Below are 22,723 nucleotides of genomic sequence, written 5' to 3'. Positions count from 1 at the left end.
AATATACTTTTATTATTATTATTATTATTCCTGTGATGCAAAGCTCAATTTTCAGCATCATAACTCCAGCCTTCAGTGTCACATGTAACATCCAGTCTATCACATGATCATTTAGAAATCATTCTAATATTCTGATTTATTATGAGTGTTGGAAACAATTCTGCTGTCTAATATATTTGATGAATAAAATGTTAAAAAGAACTGCATTTATTCAAAATAAAAAAACAATTCTAATAATATATAATATATTTTCTATACTATCACTTATCAATTTAACACATCCTTGCTGAATAAAAATATTGATTTTATTTAAGAAAATAAAATTACTGACCCCAAATTACTGACCAGTAGTGTAGATTGTTTTTACAAAATATTTATATTTTAAAAAGATGGCTTTTTTATATTTTAAAAAGATGGCAGAACTGTTTCCAACTTTGATAATTAATCATCATATTAGAATGATTTCTAAAGGATCATGTGATAATGATCCTAAAAATTCAGCTTTGCATCACAGAAATAAATGATAATTTAAAGCTGCAGTAGGTAACTTTTGTAAATATATATTTTTTACATATTTGTTAAACCTGTCATTATGTCCTGACATGAGACAGATAATCTGTGTAAAAATCAAGCTCCTCTGGCTCCTCCCAGTGTCCTATTGCCATTTGCAGAAGCTCCATCGCTCCCATTAAGAAACAACCAATCAGATCTGTGGTCTGTAACTTTGTTTATGTTCAAAATGTAGAAAAATTTATATAATAAGTGAGTACACCATGAATCCATTTTCCAAACCGTGTTTTTAGCTTGTCCTGAATCACTAGGGTGCACCTATAATAAGTGTTTATATTCGGACTATTTTAGATTGCTTCGGGGATACCGCGGCGGAGTAACCCAGTACCTTTGTGATTCTTCATAGACATAAACAGAGAGAAGTAGTTCCGGCGACAATGTTCTTCCGCAAGAAGCAAGCAGTTCGGTTTATTAACCGCTAGAGACTCAAAAGTTACCAACTGCAGCTTTAAAGTATAATAAATGTAAAAACTTATTTTAAATTGTAATAATATATCGCAATATTAAATTTTTTTCTGTATTTTTGATCAAATAAATGCAGGCTTGATGAGCAGAAGAAACTTCTTTCAAAAACATTAAAAATAGTAATGTTTCCAAACTTTTGGTCTGTACTGTTTATATATATATATATATATATATATATATATATATATATATGAAACTTAACATTTAGCGAAATTACCCTTGCATTTATTTATACTTGGAAACTAAAATTTAACAAGTATAAAGAATAAACACTCAGGTGACACTTTAAAATTTACAATAAGGTTTCATTTGTTAACATTACTTAACATGGCAAATACTTAATTAACTGTAGTTAATATTATTAACCTAGTTAATTTCAACACTTACAAATACATTATGAACAAAATTTGTGCCTGTTAACATTATTTAATGGATCAGAGCTAACATGAACTAACAGAGATCAGTTTTTTCTTTTTTTTTAACAGTTTCAAAGATTAATTCATATTGTAACAAATGTATTGCTCATTGTTATTCTTAATTTCAGCATTTTACTTATGTTAACTAATGATACCTTATTGTAAAGATACACCAAAACTTAAAACATTTGTACTGTTGTTTATTTATCTAATTATTTACAACTATTACCATGGATAATTTCTGAGTGAAACAATGAGTACTTTTTCTTGGTTGTTGCCACTGATCTATATATGACTGTATCGCTCATTGGTTCTAGACTGCCAACAGGCAGTGAAGTCACCGGAAGTGTTCGATCCACCATCTTACTAATCCCTACCAACAGAGGGCACCATTGAGTCAAAGGCAAACCGCTGACCAAAAATCACCCGATTTTAAGCTAATCAGTCAAATGGGATGTAAACTCATTTTTACTTCAGATGTTATCGGTAATATTTATGGTATTTTGGGGCAGGATAAGAGATATATTCAAACCGTTAAGGTGGGTGTGTCTGCTGCGCACGGTAACTGATCCAACACAAAATATAGACTATGTCTTTATGAACATAATTATTCAGAGATTATTAAACATGAACCTGTTAGTATGAATGCTGTAAACAAAATCATCGTTGAAACATTTGCACTTAGCGCCAAATTATGAATAAAATAACTATAACAAAGTTATATAATCAATGAATAACTGTACAAAAGGCAAATTAAGTTATACAAAGAATAAATCTTTCTTCAGATTTCAGAATGAGCACTTTGTCATTTGTTATATATATGTTGAGAAAATTCCCAACATAAAAAATAAATAAATATTTACATGCCTAGGGGGTTCGCATTGTAATAATGTAAAGATACTTCAGATTTATAAATGTTGACTTGTTATGTGATGTTCTCTCATTAAAATCATACAGTCTTCTATTTATTCAATAGAATGTTTACGCACACTAGGGATTACCAATATGGCGGCGTGATTAATATTTAAAGTGTAGCATGCAAATTAAAGAGTTCACCCAAAACACTTTTCCCCAGTCATCGCTATTCAGATAAATAACGGTTAACCCCACAATAAAATAATTGAAAAATACACATTCAGTAGATCCGAAGCTTGCTGGTGATCAGGTCTCTTCAGTAAATATTCCCCACAGTTACTTCAGAAAATAATATGGCGAAATTATAAATGCAGACATTTTACTTGAACTTACTCATCATAAAAAAATATTTAAAATAGTTTTTTGGAAACATTGACCTTACACACACTTTAACAACTCTACACTCGTAAGTACATACTAAATATGGGAGGAAAACAATACCTGCTTATTGCAACTGCATTTACAAAAATAAGAATGTGGAAGCTAAAAATACTATTTTATTTCTCTTTGAATAAATCACCTGAGAGCGTAATGAAGCATGTTCAAAATACATACAAACAAGCTTACATATGAATGACCTGTTGTGCTAAAACAGTTAAGATTTTTTTATTTTAATTGTTTTTGTTTGTTTTTAAGTTTTATCACAGGTATTTATCACCCGATACCCACATGCTATGTATGTAAGACATTCTCATATATAAGTAGTGTTCCTGTGACTCAAGTGGTAGAGTATTGCATTAGCAGAGCAAGGTTGTGGGTTTGATTCCCAGAGAACACATGTTAGGTAAAAACTGTTAGCCTGTATGCCCTGTAAGTTGCTTTGGATAAAAGGGTCTGTAGTCAATTGTAAGATCTGCAGTAATAACACAGGAAAACGAACAAACGGGGTAAATTATGTGTTTTGTGTGTGTGTGTCTCCTATAATGGACCTTTTCCACATTTCCGTGTTTCTCAGCAGCTAAAGTCATCATAATTGGTTTCAGTTTGAAGAGCAGTGAATGGGAGAGTACTGTAAATATATTTTTTGCATTCCCATTTGCTCGAATAGCAAAAGGAAAACTCCATTATAGTGTTTTCACGACTTTTTCTTGGTTGTTGCCACTGATCTATATATGACTGTATCGCTCATTGGTTCTAGACTGCCAACAGGCAGTGAAGTCACCGGAAGTGTTCGATCCACCATCTTACTAATCCCTACCAACAGAGGGCACCATTGAGTCACAGGCAAACTGCTGACCAAAAATCACCCGATTTTAAGCTAATCAGTCAAATGGGATGTAAATTCATTTTTACTTCAGATGTTATCGGTAATGTTTATGGTATTTTGGGGCAGGATAAGAGATATATTCAAACCATTAAGGTGGGTGTGTCTGCTGCGCACGGTAACTGATCCAACACAAAATATAGACTATGTCTTTATGAACATAATTATTCATGGATTAATAAACATGAACCTGTTAGCTATGAATGCTGTAAACAAAATCATTGTTGAAACATTTGCACTTATTGAATTCTGAATTATGAATAAAATAACTATAACAAAATTATATAAACAATGAACAGTACAAGGCAAATTAAGGTATACAAAGAATAAATCTTTCTTCATAATTTAATTGTTAATGTAGATATGAATGGTGGGTTTATGTGTGTAGTCAAAAATCTGCAGTTATAACACAGGAAAACTAACAAATGGGGTAAATTACGTGTTTTGTGTGTGTGCGCTTCCTATAATGGACCTTTTTCCACATTTCCGTGTTTCTCAGCAGCTAAAGTCGTCATAATTGGTTTCAATTTGAAGAGCAGTGAATGGGAGAGTACTGCAAATATGTTTTTTTGCATTCCCATTTGCTCAAATAGCTGTTGGCTCAGAGCCAGGAACCACTGGATCAGCGGCAAGCCGAAAAATGGAGTTCACCTAGTCTTAGCTGCCTGTGTACAACCGACCGCAACAAGTCCGGTGAGTCACCCCGTCTGATGGATCCATGTTCGGGGATTGAACCGGGAATGCACTTGAATGGCTCTGGCTTTAGTGCTGTACAAAAACAAAAACAATATCTATTTTTCCAAACTGTGAATCACGCTAGAGTACTCTGGGACGTTAAGTGTAAACCGAAAGGAATATTAGGCGGACATTTAAACATTCGCAGCCTAATTTCCAAAAGGGATCAGATCTCTGTACTCCTCTTGGACTCAAATTTGGATTATCTTTGTTTAACAGAATCCTGGCTTCACAGTAATATACCAAATAATATGATAGACATTGCTGGATATCAATGTTTCAGAAAGGACAGAAATACAGGCAAGGGGGGAGGAGTTTTGATATACATAAAAGATAAATTTAAATGTCACTTAGTTGAATTGAAAACAACTCTGGAATGTCTAGCTTTGAATGTTATTTTATCACCTACAATGAATTTTAATATTGTTGTTATTTATAACCCACCTTCATATAACACTGGTTTTTATGATGAATTAAGTCTTGTTGCTAAGCAATTTGATTCTTATAGAGAAACTGTATGGTATGGTGATTTTAATATTAATTGGTTGGGAAAAAGTGGTAAACAAAAATTAAAAACAATTATGACAAAATTTAATTATCTACAAATGATTAAAGGGCCCACTAGGATAACAAGGCAGACCAAGACCCTGATTGATATGGCGTTTACCAATAAACCAGAACATATAACGAGGACGTACAATCTGATAACAGGTCTCTCAGACCACAACATGATTCTGACAGTTAGAAAACTGACCAGAAAGCGGCTACAGTATTTTGGCAAATCTGGTTGTGATAAATTATCATTTATCATTCCTGAAGCTAAAACTGTGCAGTTCGAAAGAGAACTTAATAACTTAAATTGGGAGCAGATCATGGCTGTGGATGATGTAGATGAGTGCTGTAATTCTATGACTACAGCTATTTCAGGATTAATAGACAAATTTCTAATAAAAAAAAGATGTAGAAAGAAAGACACTGTACCATGGATAAGTAATGAAATCAGAAAGCTTATGAAGAAGAGAGATCTGGCTCTGAAAAAATCATTATGCTCAAAAATGAATACTGATTTGTTAACCTACAAAAGTCTAAGAAATAAAGTGGTGTTAGAACTACGTAAAGCAAAAGTTTCATATTATACTCAACTTATAGGTAATTCTAAAGGCAATAATAATTCCATCTGGAGACACTTAAACAATCTGACTAATAAACCAAATAAACAGGGGATCAAGGAACTTAACATAAATGGAAAGAACATAAATAATAACGCCGTTATGGCTAATGAATTAAATTCATATTTTGTGCAATCAGTAGAAGAACTAATAAAAGATTTTGAATCTAAAGACCTCAATTATACAACTGGAGTGACTTCTGTAGATTCATTTCATATTACAGAGGTTCCGGAGACAAACATCTTAGAAATTATTAATAAATTGTCTAATTCCAAAACAAATGATTTATATATGATGAATAGTTGGTTTTTAAAAAAATATGTAACAGTGTTAGTTAAACCTCTTACATATCTTGTAAATCTTTCTATAAGAACCTGTACATTTCCTTTAGGATGGAAAAAAGCAGTAATTGTGCCAGTATTTAAATCAGGAAGTCAGGACTCTATGTGTAACTATCGTCCCATATCTATTTTACCTATTTTATCTAAAGTTATTGAGAAAGTTGTAGCAGCACAAATGGTTGATCACTTAGAAGCCAATCAGTTCCTCCACCCACAGCAGTTTGGTTTTAGATCAGGTTATTCCACTGAAATTGCAAACTGCTGTTTTATTGAAAATGTAAAGAAATCACTGGATAGGGGTGATGTGGTGGGAGCTGTTTTCCTTGACCTTAAAAAGGCATTTGATACAATCAACCATAGTTTACTTTTAACTAAAATGTCATCTTTTAATTTTTCTACTAAGGCAGTACAGTGGTTTGCATCTTATCTTCAGGCTAGAGTACAGTGTGTTAAAGTTGACCAGGAAAAATCCTCACTCTTGAACATCAAAAGGGGCATACCACAGGGCTCCGTACTTGGTCCTTTGTTGTTCAGTCTTTTTATTAATGACCTACCATTACACTGTTCAGGCGCCAGCTTCCAGCTCTATGCAGATGATGCAGTTCTTTATGCACCCGCTAAGTCACCAGAGTTGGCTGCTGATGTTCTCTCTGCATGTATGGCTGATGTCGGACAGTGGCTCAATCAAAATCAGTTGGTGCTAAATTTTACAAAGACAGTCTCTATGTGTTTTTCTATTAAGAAACTTGATCTAAATAAAAGATTTAAAATTAACTTGCAAAATGAAAAAATTCAATCTGTAACAGAATTCACATACCTTGGATTGGTTATAGATCCTCAACTTAATTTTACTAAACATATCAAGAAAATCTCTAAAACAATACAAAGAAATCTCAACTGTTTTAAATTAATCAGACACTATGTACCAAATCAGGCTGCCCTACTGTACATGCATGCTATGGTGTTTTCACATATTTCATACTGCATGACAGTTTGGGGGCAAGCAGCTCCGTCTGCAACAAAACACATTGGTTCACTTTACAATCGAGCAATAAAAATTATGGATAAAAAGCCAATCCGCTATCATCACTGTTACATACTGGAGAAATATAAAATATTAAGCTTTGAAAGCTTTAGTAATTTATGTTTCCTAAAGTTAATCTTCAAGTGTATTAATAATTTAGCACCTGAGCCTCTTAGTAAATTTATTGAAATACAGAACAACCAAAGAGTTACTAGAACTAGTACAAATCATAACTGTACAATACCATACTGTAGGACAAGCTTTGCACAGACTGCCTTTTCTGTTAAGAGCTGTAGGCTATGGAATGCATTACCATCTGATATTAAGGCCATATCTGACTTCAAAAAGTTCACTTCCAGGATTAAGCTCTGGCTAAAGACAAATCAAAATTGTATACATTTTTAATTGTTGTTATAATTGTGTATGATTAGGTATGTATGTATGTGTGTATGTGTATGTGTATATGTGTATATCTATATATACATAGTTTTGTAGTATTTCTTGTTTTTATGTATGTATTTGTTTTATAATGTTCTTAGAAATGCCCAACCAGGGACAGGAGTTGAAAATTAGCACTAGCTATAATCTCTATATGCTGCACATCAGTTACAGGCTTTGTATTGTAACTATGTTTGCTTGTATGGTCCCTGTTAAATAAACTTTAAATAAATAAATAAATAAATATTCAAATTAATGCACAGAGACCATGTTAAGTGTGTGTTAATATCACTTTTTGTGATGATTTCTTTGATTTTTGCTTAGTGCAGTGCCGAAAAGTTGCTGTGTGGCGTCCTGTACCTCTAATAAGTAAAAAAAAAAAAAAACCTGATCCAAAGATGTATATGACTGATAAACAGATGGACTACCAGAGGTAGCACAGACAGGCTACACTACTCTGCAATGATGATCTGTCGTTAGTCCCGTCCCCTTGCACAGTTTACAGTAACCTTAATCACAATCAAGGAAATCTCACTCCCTGATATTTTGTGATGTCATATTCAATAAAAACATTTTATTTCATAATATTTTACACAGTCCCTTTTGAAATTAGCTTCAATGGTATTACTATAGTAAAAAAAAAGTAGGTAGTAATAGTATAGTAAGCTAACCATGGCTGTTTTTTTGCCATTCTTATTACTAATTGTAGCCTGCAGTTTGACTACAAATACCATGGTAAGTGTAGCAAAACATGTCTTTTTTTTTTTTTTTTACCATGGTTTAACTATAGTAAATGATAAAAAATGTTTTTGGTATTTTCTATACAGTACAGAAAGTATGACAGGCTTTTACTCCAGTCTTTATCACTTTATTAAAATCAAGCTGCAACAATTAGTCCACTGAAGGTGAGTGTAGATGAACCCAAGTGCAGTTTATTTACAGAAGTGAAATCCAAACAGAGACTTGACTTGAATAGACTTGACAGAAACAGACTTGACGTGGCATGAACAGAATACTCAAAACCCAAAAACAGACATTACATACCCCCCCCCCCCCCCTCCTAAGAGCGGCTCCAGACACTCAAACAAAACCCAAAAAGCCCAGGAGGATGGTGGAGTGGAGGAGGAACAGACCATGGAGCAGAGATAGACAATGGAACAGAGAGGGACCTGAGCCATGGAGCAGTGACACATAAAGAAACAGAGGGGGACCAGGGCCGTGAAGCAGAGACAGAGATTGAAGCAGAGGGAAACCTGGGCCGTAGAGCAGTCCTATCGGGGAGCCATGGTGGTGCGGGCCTAGCGGGGTGGCCAGGAGGTGCTCGCAGAGCAGGAAGCCATGGTGGAGCAGAACCATGGACAGACCACTTGGTCATGACAGGACAGACAGTGAGTTTTTGAGCGGCCTCAGTGGCTGTGACAGGACAAGCAGAGAGTTCAAAGGTGGGTGCCACCACCTCAGGAGGTTCTGCAGCAGAAGCCAACACCTCTGGAGGCACTGCAGTGGATTCACAGTCAGGAGAAGCCTCAGGAGCAGACTTGTGGAAAGGAGAGGTCCCTGGAGCACAGTGTGCAGCCCTCATGCTCAACATGGGGACTGCCACTACCGGAAGTACTGAGGTCAATGGAACAGTCTCTGTGACAGCCATGACATGGCGAGACTTAGGCTTGGCCGGGGGCTCAGACGTGGCAGCCATCTTGGCTGAGGACTCTGGTGTGGCGGCCATCTTGGCCGGAGACTCTGGCGTGGCAGCCATCTTGGCCGGGGACTCTGACGTGGCGGCCATCTTGGCCGGGGACTCTGGCGTAGTGGCCATCTCGGCCGGGGACTCTGGCATGGTAGGCATGACGTATTTAAACTCAGAAATCAGAGCCATGTCGTGACGAAGCTATGGAGTGGTAGTCATGTCGTGACAAAGCTCAGTAGTGGTTGCCATGTCGTGACGAGACTCTGGAGTGGCGGCCATGTCGTGACGAGACTCTGGAAGTTCAGCCGCGACGTGACGAGACTCTGGAAGACTCGGACAGCCAGTTTCTGAAAAGACTCGAGTGGCAGCCATTTTGCAATGGAGCTCTTCAATAGCGGCCATGTTGTGGAGATTCTCTTGAGAGACTGGCATGATGTGAGTAGGCTCTGGCATAGCAGGGATGACTTGAACAGGTGCTGGCTTGGCAGTCATGATGTGAGTTGACCTTGGCTTGGATGGTGTGACGTGAACAACTCCTGACATGACGGTTGGGACATGGAAATTTTCTGATGTGGTGGGTAATGTAGGATAGCGGTGTTCCTCCTCAGCAACCCCCACAGTAAGTAGTAAACCCGCCAGCAAAAGAGCATGCTCTATATATTCAGCAAGGGACCAGTGAACTTTTCCCCCCAGAAGCAGAGAGCAAATGGGCTCATTAAGACCCAGCTGAAATATGTTCTTAAGGGCCACATCATTAAAATCCACATAGTAACAGAGTCCTCAAAAGGCAAAAACCTTACTACTTATAACAGACAAAGATGGACACATAACATGCATAAACCAATGGGGAACAAGGCACATGACTAAGACAACCAATTAGTAAACAGAACTGATAAATGACAAGACAATAAATCAATCAGAACATCACACATACACAAGGCAGAGATACATGAGGGCAAGGGAAGCGTGACACAAACAGCATAAATCAAACTACAAAATAAAAGACATGAAAACAATGAACAAGAAAAAACAGACATTACAGAAGCAAAACAAACTGACAAATGTTAACTTTCAAAAGCTATCTGGTTCTCGTATAGGCTTGTAATAAGCAGTCTATTGCTCAATTAGGTTGAAATGCTGGGAAACGACACCTCTGGCCATTCCATTGGGTCGTTTGTCCAGTCACAGATACTGTATGAACAGTCCAATAAAATAAAAAAGGAGATAGGTCTAACTGCTTCGATCATAAAAATTTAATACAAGCTCAAACACTTGTATTCATGATCTTATTTCCGTATTTCTAACAGCAGCCACGATTTTGGCCCTTTTATCTGTTATGATGCATGCAATTTTTTTTCATTTAATCTCTGGTGTGAATGCAGTCTGCAAGCACCTGCTCCTCAGCTCCCAATTTTTGTTGATGAAATGTAGGCTACAGTCAGACTCATAAATGGAGTCATATTAACGCTGGACCATATTTAGGTCTAGACGGAAAATAAATCAAGGTTGTCTAGTTTCGAAATTATTTTCTCCTTAGTTTTGTTGAATATTTGAGGAATGACAGTATTTAAAAAGTATTTTTTGCTCGGAAGTTTTTATTGTTTATCAAACAACTGAAGCATTTTTTAAAGCAGGTTTCTCTACAGTCCGGAGTGGCTACCAAAAATGTTCATCTCTAATTCTCATTAATGTCTTCCATTTATCGCTTTCTCTTTTGTATCTGGCCGTGTTTGAGGAGGCCTCTGCGATACCCAGCTGACTAGCCGGGTGTTTGGGTTCAGAAGACATAAATTGGGTATATGCGGCTGGGTGACATGACCGGAGATGGCTCTGGAGATTCAAAGTATTTGCCCTTTTAACACTTTTTTTCTCACAAAATCTACAAATGGCATTATCTAAATTGTTTGGTGCCCCTTTTTCGTTCAGCACAAATCCAAAATATTCCCAGATCGGCGATGTAACATTTGGTTTTCCAATGAGATCCATGGCTGAACTCGAATTTGAATTATGAATTATGCCAAAGCGCACCAGTCAAAAGGAAACAACATATATTATTTTGTTCAATCATTCACATGGTATGTGACTTCACAGCCCTAATTCCCTGGTTGCTGTTTAACTGACTAACCAATTTAATATGGAGTGAGAATCATGCCAAAACCTCACACACACACACACAAAATGTGTTTTACTCACACCCAACAATTCACAAACAAACTTTTTGCAAATACAAAACATCACTCACAAACTAATGCATTTTGTTCTGCAAATAAAAAACGTATCTATCAAACAAATACAGTACGTTTTACATATACAAAGAAATGTATGTCTTCAATGACAAAAATATCTTCCAAGTACAAACTAAAATCTTTCAAGTACAAAACAAAATCCTTCAAGTACAAAACAAAATTCTACAAGTACGAAAAACTGTCACGTGACTTTGGGCACAAATTTTCCGCCTTGCTGATTTTTGGGGGGGAAGTCGTGGCCTAATGGTTAGAGGGTTGGACTCCCAATCGAAGGGTTGTGGGTTCTAGTCTCGGGCCAGACGGAATTGTGGGTGGGGGGAGTGCATGTACAGTTCTCTCTCCACCTTCAATACCATGACTTAGGTGCCCTTGAGCAAGGCATCGAACCCCCAACTGCTCCGCATAAATGGCTGCCCACTGCTCCGGGTGTGTGCTCACAGTGTGTGTGTGTGTGTGTTCACTGCTCTGTGTGTGTGCATTTCGGATGGGTTAAATGCAGAGCACAAATTATGAGTATGGGTCACCATACTTGGCTGAATGTCACTTCACTTTCACTTTCCACGCAAATGCCTTCAGATCCACACACATGCTAGTAAACTGTCATGTAATTCGCACTCCACAACAGCGGGTGGCGCTGTTAGCGACTTGCTTGGCGCCGCCACCGACATGGAAACAGGAGAGAAGAAGAAACGCTAGCGTGAGGGACGTTTTGATTTTGAACACGATGAGTGCCCAACATGTGAGTTTCCAGTCATTGCTGGTGAAAAATCAGCATGAAGGGGTTGTTATTCGCTATAACAACCGCCTCGCTATACATGATCCCACTTATTACATTGCTACCTACAAAATAAATAAATAATTTGACAAAATGTATTTATTGTATTGCTTCCGCTAAAGAAAATAGTCCGTTCCGCGTCCATATCAACGGTATGTTTTTCATGGCAAGGGTGTGTCTAGACCTCCAAATCAACCCTGGTCTTCTCCTGCTAGTGTCTAATAGAATATAGAGGCTTTATTCCATGTCAAATCAGTCAGAATCCAGGAAAGTGGTTGCAGCAACATCTCAGATGAAGAGTTTTTCTATATTATATTTGGGTCCCAAAACCAAGGCCTGTAAAAATATTCATATTTTTTGTCAGTCCTTGAGATTGTCATTTTTATAGCATCAAAAACACTATCAGAGAACCATGTTTGGGCATTAATATCTTAAAGTGTTATTCATAGCCTCACCGAACTTTGCAGGATGGAAGACAAACATGTTCTTAGTATAACTGAACCAAAGTTTGTACTGCATGTCTATTGAGATTCTACAAGGCCCTAGATTTGGGTAAATGGCTAAACCTCTGATGTGAGGTCTCTGAAGATACTGAGCCGCTGTGTCTGGCAGACCTGGACTGTGAAGATACTGAGCCGCTGTGTCTGTCAGACCTGATCTGTGAAGATACTGAGCCGCTGTGTCTGTCAGACCTGGACTGTGAAGATACTGAGCCGCTGTGTCTGTCAGACCTGGTCTGAGCCGCTGTGTCTGTCAGACCTGGACTGTGAAGATACTGAGCCGCTGTGTCTGTCAGACCTGGACTGTGAAGATACTGAGCCGCTGTGTCTGTCAGACCTGGACTGTGAAGATACTGAGCCGCTGTGTCTGTCAGACCTGGACTGTGAAGATACTGAGCCGCTGTGTCTGTCAGACCTGGTCTGTGAAGATACTGAGCCGCTGTGTCTGTCAGACCTGGACTGTAAAGATACTGAGCCGCTGTGTCTGTCAGGCCGGATCCGTGATGATAACGAGCCGCTGTGTCTGTCAGGCCGGATCCGTGATGGTAACGAGCCGCTGTGTCTGTCAGACCTGGAATGTGAAGATACTGAGCTGCTGTGTCTGTCAGGCCTGGTCTGTGAAGATACTGAGCCGCTGTGTCTGTCAGACCTGGACTGTGAAGATACTGAGCCGCTGTGTCTGTCAGACCTGGTCTGAGCCACTGTGTCTGTCAGACCTGGACTGTGAAGATACTGAGCCACTGTGTCTGTCAGACCTGGACTGTGAAGATACTGAGCCACTGTGTCTGTCAGACATGGTCTGTGAAGATACTGAGCCGCTGTGTCTGTCAGACCTGGTCTGTGAAGATACTGAGCCGCTGTGTCTGTCAGGCCGGATCCGTGATGATAACGAGCCACTGTGTCTGTCAGACCTGGACTGTGAAGATACTGAGCCGCTGTTTCTGTCAGACCTGGTCTGTGAAGATACTGAGCCGCTGTGTCTGTCAGGCCGGATCCGTGATGGTAACGAGCCGCTGTGTCTGTCAGGCCGGATCCGTGATGATAACGAGCCGCTGTGTCTGTCAGACATGGACTGTGAAGATACTGAGCCGCTGTGTCTGTCAGACCTGGTCTGTGAAGATACTGAGCCGCTGTGTCTGTCAGACCTGGACTGTGAAGATACTGAGCCGCTGTGTCTGTCAGACCTGGTCTGAGCCGCTGTGTCTGTCAGACCTGGACTGTGAAGATACTGAGCCGCTGTGTAGGTCAGGCCGGATCCGTGAAGATATTGAGCCGCTGTGTCTGTCAGGCCGGATCCGTGATGATACTGAGCCGCTGTGTCTGTCAGACCTGGTCTGAGCCGCTGTGTCTGTCAGACCTGGACTGTGAAGATACTGAGCCGCTGTGTCTGTCAGGCCGGATCCGTGATGATAACGAGCCGCTGTGTCTGTCAGACCTGGACTGTGAAGATACTGAGCCGCTGTATCTGTCAGACCTGGACTGTGAAGATACTGAGCCGCTGTGTCTGTCAGGCCGGATCCGTGATGATAACGAGCCGCTGTGTCTGTCAGACCTGGACAATGTAGGCATGCGGGTTCGGAGACGTGAGTCAAACCAAGGCTTGGAAATGGCTTCTCCTTTGTCTGTGATGAAAAGAGGATCTGTAGGATTGGATTTACTACGTGAGCTTAACAGACGGTATCTCTCCAACTGGAGAAAACAGCAGTCCCTTTCCTTTTTTCATCCTCCTCATCATTCTTCTCATTCTCCATCTCCTTCTTCTCATCCTCCTGCTCATTCTTATCATTCTCCATCTCCTTCTTCTCATCCTCCATCTCCTTCTCCATTTCCTTCTCATCCTCCTCCTCATTTTTCTCATCCTCCATCTCCTTCTCCATTTCCTTCTTCTCATCCTCCTCCTCATTCTTCTCATCCTCCATCTCCTTCTCCATTTCCTTCTCATCCTCCTGCTCATTCTCCATCTCCTTCTTCTCATCCTCCATCTCCTTCTCCATTTCCTTCTTCTAATCCTCCTGTTCAATCTCCTCCTTCCCTTGCGGTCAGTGTCTTATTTTATTTATTATTAAAAGTTTGTAGCATGAAATATCCACTGGTTTTAACCAACGCTTCTATATTAGCTGTAGCTCATGCTGTAGACTACTCTAGAAATGTCCTTATATATGAATGTCCTTACAATATGTGATGTCCTTAGATTTTGTCACAATAACAATTAATGTTTGTGGGGGAAAGACACATCATGTTCATAGATCCTTCAATAGGTAATTCTAGCAGCATAACAGATGGTTAATCCATTCGGGATTTAATTTACAAAACTTGGAATAATATCCCTGATTGATGACTGACGATTCAACTGCATCTCGCGGACTACGCCATAAATTAATTCTTGTTTACGTCGTTCCACTGTTTGTGATGACGATGTTTGAGAGCGTCCAGTCCAGTGACGCATGATTTGACATGACTGTAGCATTCAACACCGTGTGTAATGCTAATAATACCTACCCTGATGCTGGGGAACCCTACATTAAATTGTATGCATTCAGTCTTAGAATGTAGTTTAACTTAGCAGGGAATTTTTTGGGGGGGCTTATATACGTATATAGTGTGGTAGTGATTTGAGCATCAGCTGTTCACAGCCTTGCCTACGTGGCCTGACTGAACTAACGCTGCACTCGATGAATACACAGCTAGTAGATTATTAGATTTCTGGCACTAAAGCACCTTATAACATACTCCAACAGGTTCAGAATAGATGTGGAGAACTTCCTGAAGAGCCACGGTGCATGAATTGAGCCTGTCTGCCTGAACCCCTACACCCTGCAGAACGCCCTTAACAGCTACCCAGCAGACCATGGACCACTGCAGGTAAAGGAAAGAGCTGTGTAAGATAGACAATAAAATGATTTGTATTAATTTAGAATTTTTAGAAATCACATGATTAAATTGCATGCCTGTCTTTAAAAGAATGGTATGGTTTAGGACACAAGAACCAAGTCACACTGTTTATGCAATCAAATCAAGTCCCATGACATGGATTATTTCCTTTTCTTTAAATGCTTTTTAATGTTTCCTTAGGTGTGCTCATATTGTTAGTATGATTTTTACATTTAAAATTTAGAAATAAAAAGCATTTTTATATCCTGACATTAGCCCTCTGGCTTGAATGCTCTGTTTGAAGGGGCGTGTCTGCTGGGAGACTCCGAGTAAATGACAACTGTTGTGATTGGCTGACATCTTTCCATTCGAAATGTATTACATGTGGAACCCCTCTCAAATATATATATATATATATATATATATATATATATATATATATATATATATATATATATGTTGTGCAGCATAACAGCGTCATTCATTGTAACGGCAGTTTGGGCAAGTGTGCAGATATACTCGCGATGTGTAACAGCTCCGAAAAAATAAAGGGAGAGTTCTTTGTTCGCTCTCTGTAGTTAAATCACAATTTAAATAACAGATTTGTTTCATGCTACTAAGAGAAACAACGTGAAGTTGATCGTTTAGTCACTGGCTTGATTCACTGATGCATAAACAGTATTAAACGATTTAGAAAGAAAGTCTGTGTGAACTTGAATGATTAGCTACCCATCAGAAATCAATGATCACAGATCAGGCATTAATGAACATTGTTACTCACTGTTTGTGGCGGTGCTGTCGAATCCATATCATAAAAGTCTGTTTGTAACGCCTGTGCTGACATTGCGACTGAATTATATGTAAATATTTGGGTGGGCAAAGCAGAGAAAGGCGAGGTAACAATTCTCCTTACAACGTCACAAGGAGGAGATTAAAGATCAGCCCAGATGAGCTTCCATTTTCTCAAAGGCAGAGCAGGATAGCAAAATCTTGATTTACACCAATTAAAATTTCTAGAAACTACAGGCTAGGGGAAAACTCATATTAATGTTAAAAACACCAGAAAGTGAAATTTTCATGCCATAGGACCTTTAATGTAAACACAAATGACTTGATGCAGACTGCAAGTTGATAAATCAAACTGTCCCCTTCTGGGGTCCCATTCTGTTAGACCTGAACAAAAACTAGAGGATAAATAAGACTAAGGCTTTTTTGTGATTTGTTTATTTTATTTTATACAGTCGTGCTTACTGCCTGGCTTACATGTGTTTTGTTTCCTGGTGCTGGGGATACTTGGGAAAGCACAACAGGTTGTCATACCCTCTTGTGTTGTGCTCCGTATTCATCAGGAGTACCTGGATGAAGATGGGGAGTACACAGGCTTTAAACCGTCCATTTAAATTAAAATCATTATATATTGTATTTGTTTGGTATTGTAGTAATTTTGTACACAATTATTCAATACACTTTCAATAAATTACATACACATTTTGGACAGCTGTCCAGTAGTTTTTAATAATGACACGTTTGTATGTGTCACAACTTACTGTCAAATCTGGACTATCAAATCTGGACTATCCTTATGCTGTTCCAAACATGTAAGACCTCCTTCTATCTTTTTTATCTACCACAGTTTAAGATATTTTAGATGTAGTCCGAGAGCTCTCAGTCCCTCCATTGAAGCTGTGTGTACGGTCTACTGTCCATGTCCAGAAAGGTAAGAAAAACATAATCAAAGTAGTCCATGTGACATCAGAGGGTCAGTTAAAATATTTTGAAGCATCGAAAATACATTTTGGTCCAAAAAAAGACGACTTCATTCAGCATTGGCATTGACTTTTCGTGTCAGGGCAACAATTCAATAAATAAGATAAGTAATAAAACAAGACATATTTTGCAAAGGAAATGGTTCCAAACAAAGCATGTTGTTGTGCTCTGCAGCAACACACAGCGATGTTTACTGATTAAATTTTCTTGAGTAAATGATTCACTGACCCATTCATAAAAACAGTTGCTTTCTTTTTTTCTGAATGAATTATCTGTTTCGAACGATTCCATTTATTAAATGACTGACTGACTGACTCACTCATTAAGGCAGTGGCATACCGCCACCTAGTGGCAAAGTACCATTCACATTTTTTTCATCATTTCATATTTCTGTATTCCAAATTTTATATTTGATACATTAGCCTCATAAGATTATTTATTCAATTTGTAAGTTGCATAAAACTTACAAATTGCATATTTGTCCTTCAAAAATATAAGTGTATAGAGCCCTGCATTTATAATTATACTTGGCTTTAAGTGTTTGCGTGTGTTTTATGTGAGTGTCTGTATAAAGTAAGAATAAGGTAAACTATAAAATGTAATATGTGAAGGAAGAATGGGTGAAGTTATTTTTTTATTGTTATAGATTCTTTATTCACCTTTTTTTTATCTATTCTCACAAAAATCACGCTGTTAAGTTAAGACTATTAAAACGATAATAGAGTTGAGCTTGCTATTTTACCATGTCTTAGATGAGTCAGCAAGGAAAGAAGAGGCTTTAGAAGGTGAAAGGGATGATCTAGGAACACTCCAGACAGCCCAAAACACGTGAAGCTTCAGCAGTATCCCTTTACCCAATCTGGAACACAGCAGAGAGCTTTTAATAAGAACTGGCTAGATGCATTTCAGTGGCTTGAGTATTCCGTATCCAGAAATTCTGCATTCTGCTTTTCTTGTCGTCTCTTTGGCAAGCATCATATCCGAAACAGCAAAGACACATTAACAAGTGCAGGTTTCTCCAACTGGAAAAGGGCTTTAGAATCATTCAGAGAGCATGAACAAAGTAGCCTTCATAAGGCTTCCATGACATGCTGGAAGAGCTACAAAACAACTGAAACTTATGGAGATATTATATCTTTGTAGAGTAAGAGTATGTCAGTGCACTGCTTAATGTTTGCTTCTTATCCCTGTTCTACCAGGACGAGTGTAGCCAGTCAGGCCTGATTGGAGAAGAAAAGAAAACTGAGAGACAGAGACAAAAAAAAGTGAGATAGAGACACAACATCAGCATATGTGTCAGGATACAAGGGATAAACTTTAAATAAAATGTTTAAAAAAATGTTTTTTCGTTTTTTTTCAGTTATTTAGTTAGGTTTGGAAAATTATAAATTTTCGTAAGGAATTGTGCAAGCTCACATTTGTCTCACTTGTTGATTATTTTCGGTTTACAATTCTAATGTCAATTTAGTATAACTGTGACATATGCATGTAAAGTAATTTGAATATACAATAAATGACATGTAGTTGTTTTATTGCTTTCTCTGTGTTCAATCCCAACATTTTTCTTTCTTTTTTTCTCTCTTTCGTGTCTCAGGTCAGAACACAGCTCACTCCCTTTGAAATTCTGTGATAAAATCTAAGTAATACATCTTTAAACTCTAATAATTTACTATTGTTGAGAAAATTTAATAAAACAAGTAAATACAAATCAAAAAGTGACACACTATAGCCTACGGATGAACTCCACAACAAATAACATGTAACTGAAGAGGATATGGATCCAGTAAAAATGAAAATATGCACTGATACAGTGCACAGTAGAAATATAGTAAAAGTGATATGTTATATTAAAATGTATATGTAGTACAACTTAAAGTGAATAATATGAAAAGCAAGTACAACGGTACAATAACATATGTGATATAATAGATTTATAATAGCATAAAATTATATGTATAATATGAATAATACCATAATACATAACTGAACAACAATAGGTTAACAATAGCAAGAATAATATGTAATATCAAGGGTGGAATAATACAGAATAGACAAAAATGAAGAATTAATAGTAAATTAAAGAGTAAAATAAAAAATTTTGAAATGTAATTTTAAAATACTATTTGTGTAATAATTATTAATCAAATTAAGACACAATACAAAAAAATTGTGGACATAAGTTCCAAATGGTGTTTAATTGATGAGCTCCTTAAGTATAATATATACATGTACACACACGCACACACACACACACACACACACACACACACACACACACACACACACATATATATATATATATATATATATATATAATGTTCATATAATGTTCTATAATGCACATTACACACACTCATGCAGAAAACACACACATTTTGAAAGAGTGATTTATTTTTCCATGAGTGTTAACACATATGAATGTTTGGGTGTGAGTGTGTGAGGTTTACCTTGCACAACAAAATCTCAAAATATACTTATTTTTATCACAGACCAGAATATGAGATGCGCCCCTCAAAAAACTTGATATTAATCAAAATTAATAATCATTATAACAACATCACATTGAGTTTATCATGATATTGCAGCTGGACTCACTAGGAGTTCCTGTGTTTTTCATTTCTAGGCTATTAACATCATGTAGTTTTTGTGTAAAGACACACGCAGTACATTATCAGCATTAAACAGCCTGTGCAAAGCTTTTTAAATGCAGTCTATAGTATCAGAATATGAGCTGGTCATTCCGTCGATTCATTCAGGGCTGCTCTGGGTTTAGTACAAACACAACACTAGTCTAGTCTTGTCTCTTGGAAATGAAGAGAACAGCTTTCCTCAGCTTTCCTTAAGGCTGTCCTTGTCCTGTTTGCAAATGGCTAAAAGGGAAGAAAAAAGAATACATAGAATAAGTTCACAGTTTTATGAAAAGCCATGAAATCCTTAAATCAAGTGATGATAAACTTAATCGGTAACACTTTTGAATAACTGTCCATTAGTTAATATTAGTTAACTACTTTAGTTAACATGATCTAAGCAAGAATAATCCTTCTACAGCATTTATTAATGTTAGTTGATGTTCATTTCAACATTTACTTAATGCATGATTTAAATCAAAAGCTGTGCTTGTTAACATTAGTTAATGCACACTGAATTAGCATGAACTAACAATTAAAAACTGTAATTTAATTAACTAACATGAACAAAGATGAATAAATACAGTAATAAATGTATTGTTTATTGTTTGTTCATGTTCGTTAATGAATTAACTAACATTAACTAAAGGACTAGTATTCTAAAGTGTAATCACTTAATCTTTGTAAACAAATAACGGTAACGTTAGTGAAATTAAAGAGAGAAGCTTTAGCTCCATCATTAATCTAGACAAGTCAACGGGCTCACTCTGTATATTGTGCTCATAACACCATTTAGTTTATTATATAAATGGCAATATAAGTTAAAACGTAATAAGAATTAATTTAAACTTTGAATTCTTATAAAGTCTCAGCTTTCACTGCTAACTACGCTAGCGATATTATTAATCGTCTGACATTGGGGATTAATTAAGATGTTAACATAATGTTAAAAATGACCAAAAAAACATCGAGAAAGAACAGCTGAGTCTTACCTCTGAAAGATAACACCCCGAATTATGTTTTTATTATCGTGTGACGGTTTGTAGGTGTCCAATCTGTCGATGAGTCTGGTATGTTTTCTTCTGTCCTGATGTGAGAGTTATGAGAGTTGCCCGCTCCAATATGGCGGCGACGTTGACGTGCGGTCGAGCGGCCAATGAGGCGTCTAGTTATTTATATGTCTATAGCTGTGTCTCATTTAGAAGGCCACGTCCTCCGGAGGTCGCATCCTCTGGAGGTCGAATCCTCTCTAGGATGCGTATACGGAGTGTCCTTCACCCTGGGATTAAACGAGACGGCCTTCCTAGGACAGACGGAAAACGAAACAGGAAGTATCACGTTGCTATGCCAACACATAACGTCGTTGCGCTCTCACACTTGTTTAAGAAAAATTTTTAAGGAAATTATTTCTAAATCTGGAAAGTAATTTGAAAAGAAAATGTTTTTATTTGTTTTATTTTATTCAATGTTTGAGGAGCTACAGCGTACGCACAACAGACATCTGTTAGAGAGAAAAAAGAGGAGGATGTTAAGAACAAAGTTTATCCGTTTTTACCGGCGGAGGTTTGAGGTAAGTTGTAGCATAGTTCCTTTAATATAATTATATTTAATATAAGTCCATATATAAAAAGCCTTTGGTTGTAGGGCATTGATGCAATAATTATATAACTGCATTTATCTTACTACCCATTTTACTATATACATTATATACAATTTTATTATTATTGTGATCCCACTGTCTTTAAAAGTGCTACGAATTACATAATTTAACCCAGTGTTCGCAATTTTAAGGTAACGTTAATTTTAGTAAATAAAGCAAAATGCAAAAAACAAACAAAAATAACTAAATCTGTGTCTATTAAACTACATATTAAATATACACGAATGAAATTTAATGCTGTATAATTAGATTACAAATACATGATTAAACAATACTTAATGTAATGCTGTAGATCTGTTACATGATTAAACACAATACTGAACATCAAGAATGAACTGAAAAACTTTATTATATATACATGATTATACACACGAATATGTATTTATATATATTATTGTTATTATTTTGTATTATATAGGCAGACATCAAGTATTGCAGGCTCAATCTCCATGTCCCTGTTCTTGAGAAGTTTTTTGATGGAGGGGATACAAAAGCAGACTTTCGTCTGACGAGAGAGAGCCTCAATAAACTTTTGGAGCTACTTCATCAGCAACGGAGACATGGCTGGGGTACAACACTCCAGACACTGGTGTTTTTGTATTGGTTGGCCTGTGGTGCATCTTACAGGGTTGTGTCGCAGGCTTTTGGGATGCCACGGCCAACCATTCACAGAATTATACATCGAGTGGCTGATGAAGTCATAGCAATTTTGCCAAAGGTTGTGGCCCTACCAAAGACAGAAGAACACCTGATCCAGGTTGGTGCAGGCTTTGCTTCTCTCACCAATCACCAGGCATTTGGTAGAGCTGTTGGAGCAATTGATGGATGCCATGTGAGAATAAAACCACCAGCTGGCCCTGATGGACAGTGCTATAAAAACAGAAAGCTGTTTGCCTCTATCCTGCTTCAAGGTATATGCGACCATCAAGGAGCATTTTTAGACATTTTTGTAGGGTACCCTGGGAGTGTCCATGACTCACGGGTGCTTAAGAACAGCCCCATTTACAACCAGGCAAAGTATCCACCTCAGGGCTTTTTCCTCCTCGGCGATGGTGGGTACCCCTGCACAGAGAAGCCAATCGCAATCATGACACCGTTTAAGAATCCAGCCTCACCATCTACTCAGCGCTTCAATGCACGTCTTTCCAAAGGCCGCTCAATTATTGAGCATGCTTTTGGAATGATGAAGACGCGATTTAGAGCCATCTTCCTTCAAGCACTTGAAGTGCATCCAACATTTGCCCCAAAGATTG

This window comes from Carassius auratus, chromosome 28 (assembly GCF_003368295.1).
Source record: "Carassius auratus strain Wakin chromosome 28, ASM336829v1, whole genome shotgun sequence".
In the NCBI taxonomy this organism is placed as follows: domain Eukaryota; kingdom Metazoa; phylum Chordata; class Actinopteri; order Cypriniformes; family Cyprinidae; genus Carassius; species Carassius auratus.
This window is presented reverse-complemented; position numbering follows the sequence as displayed.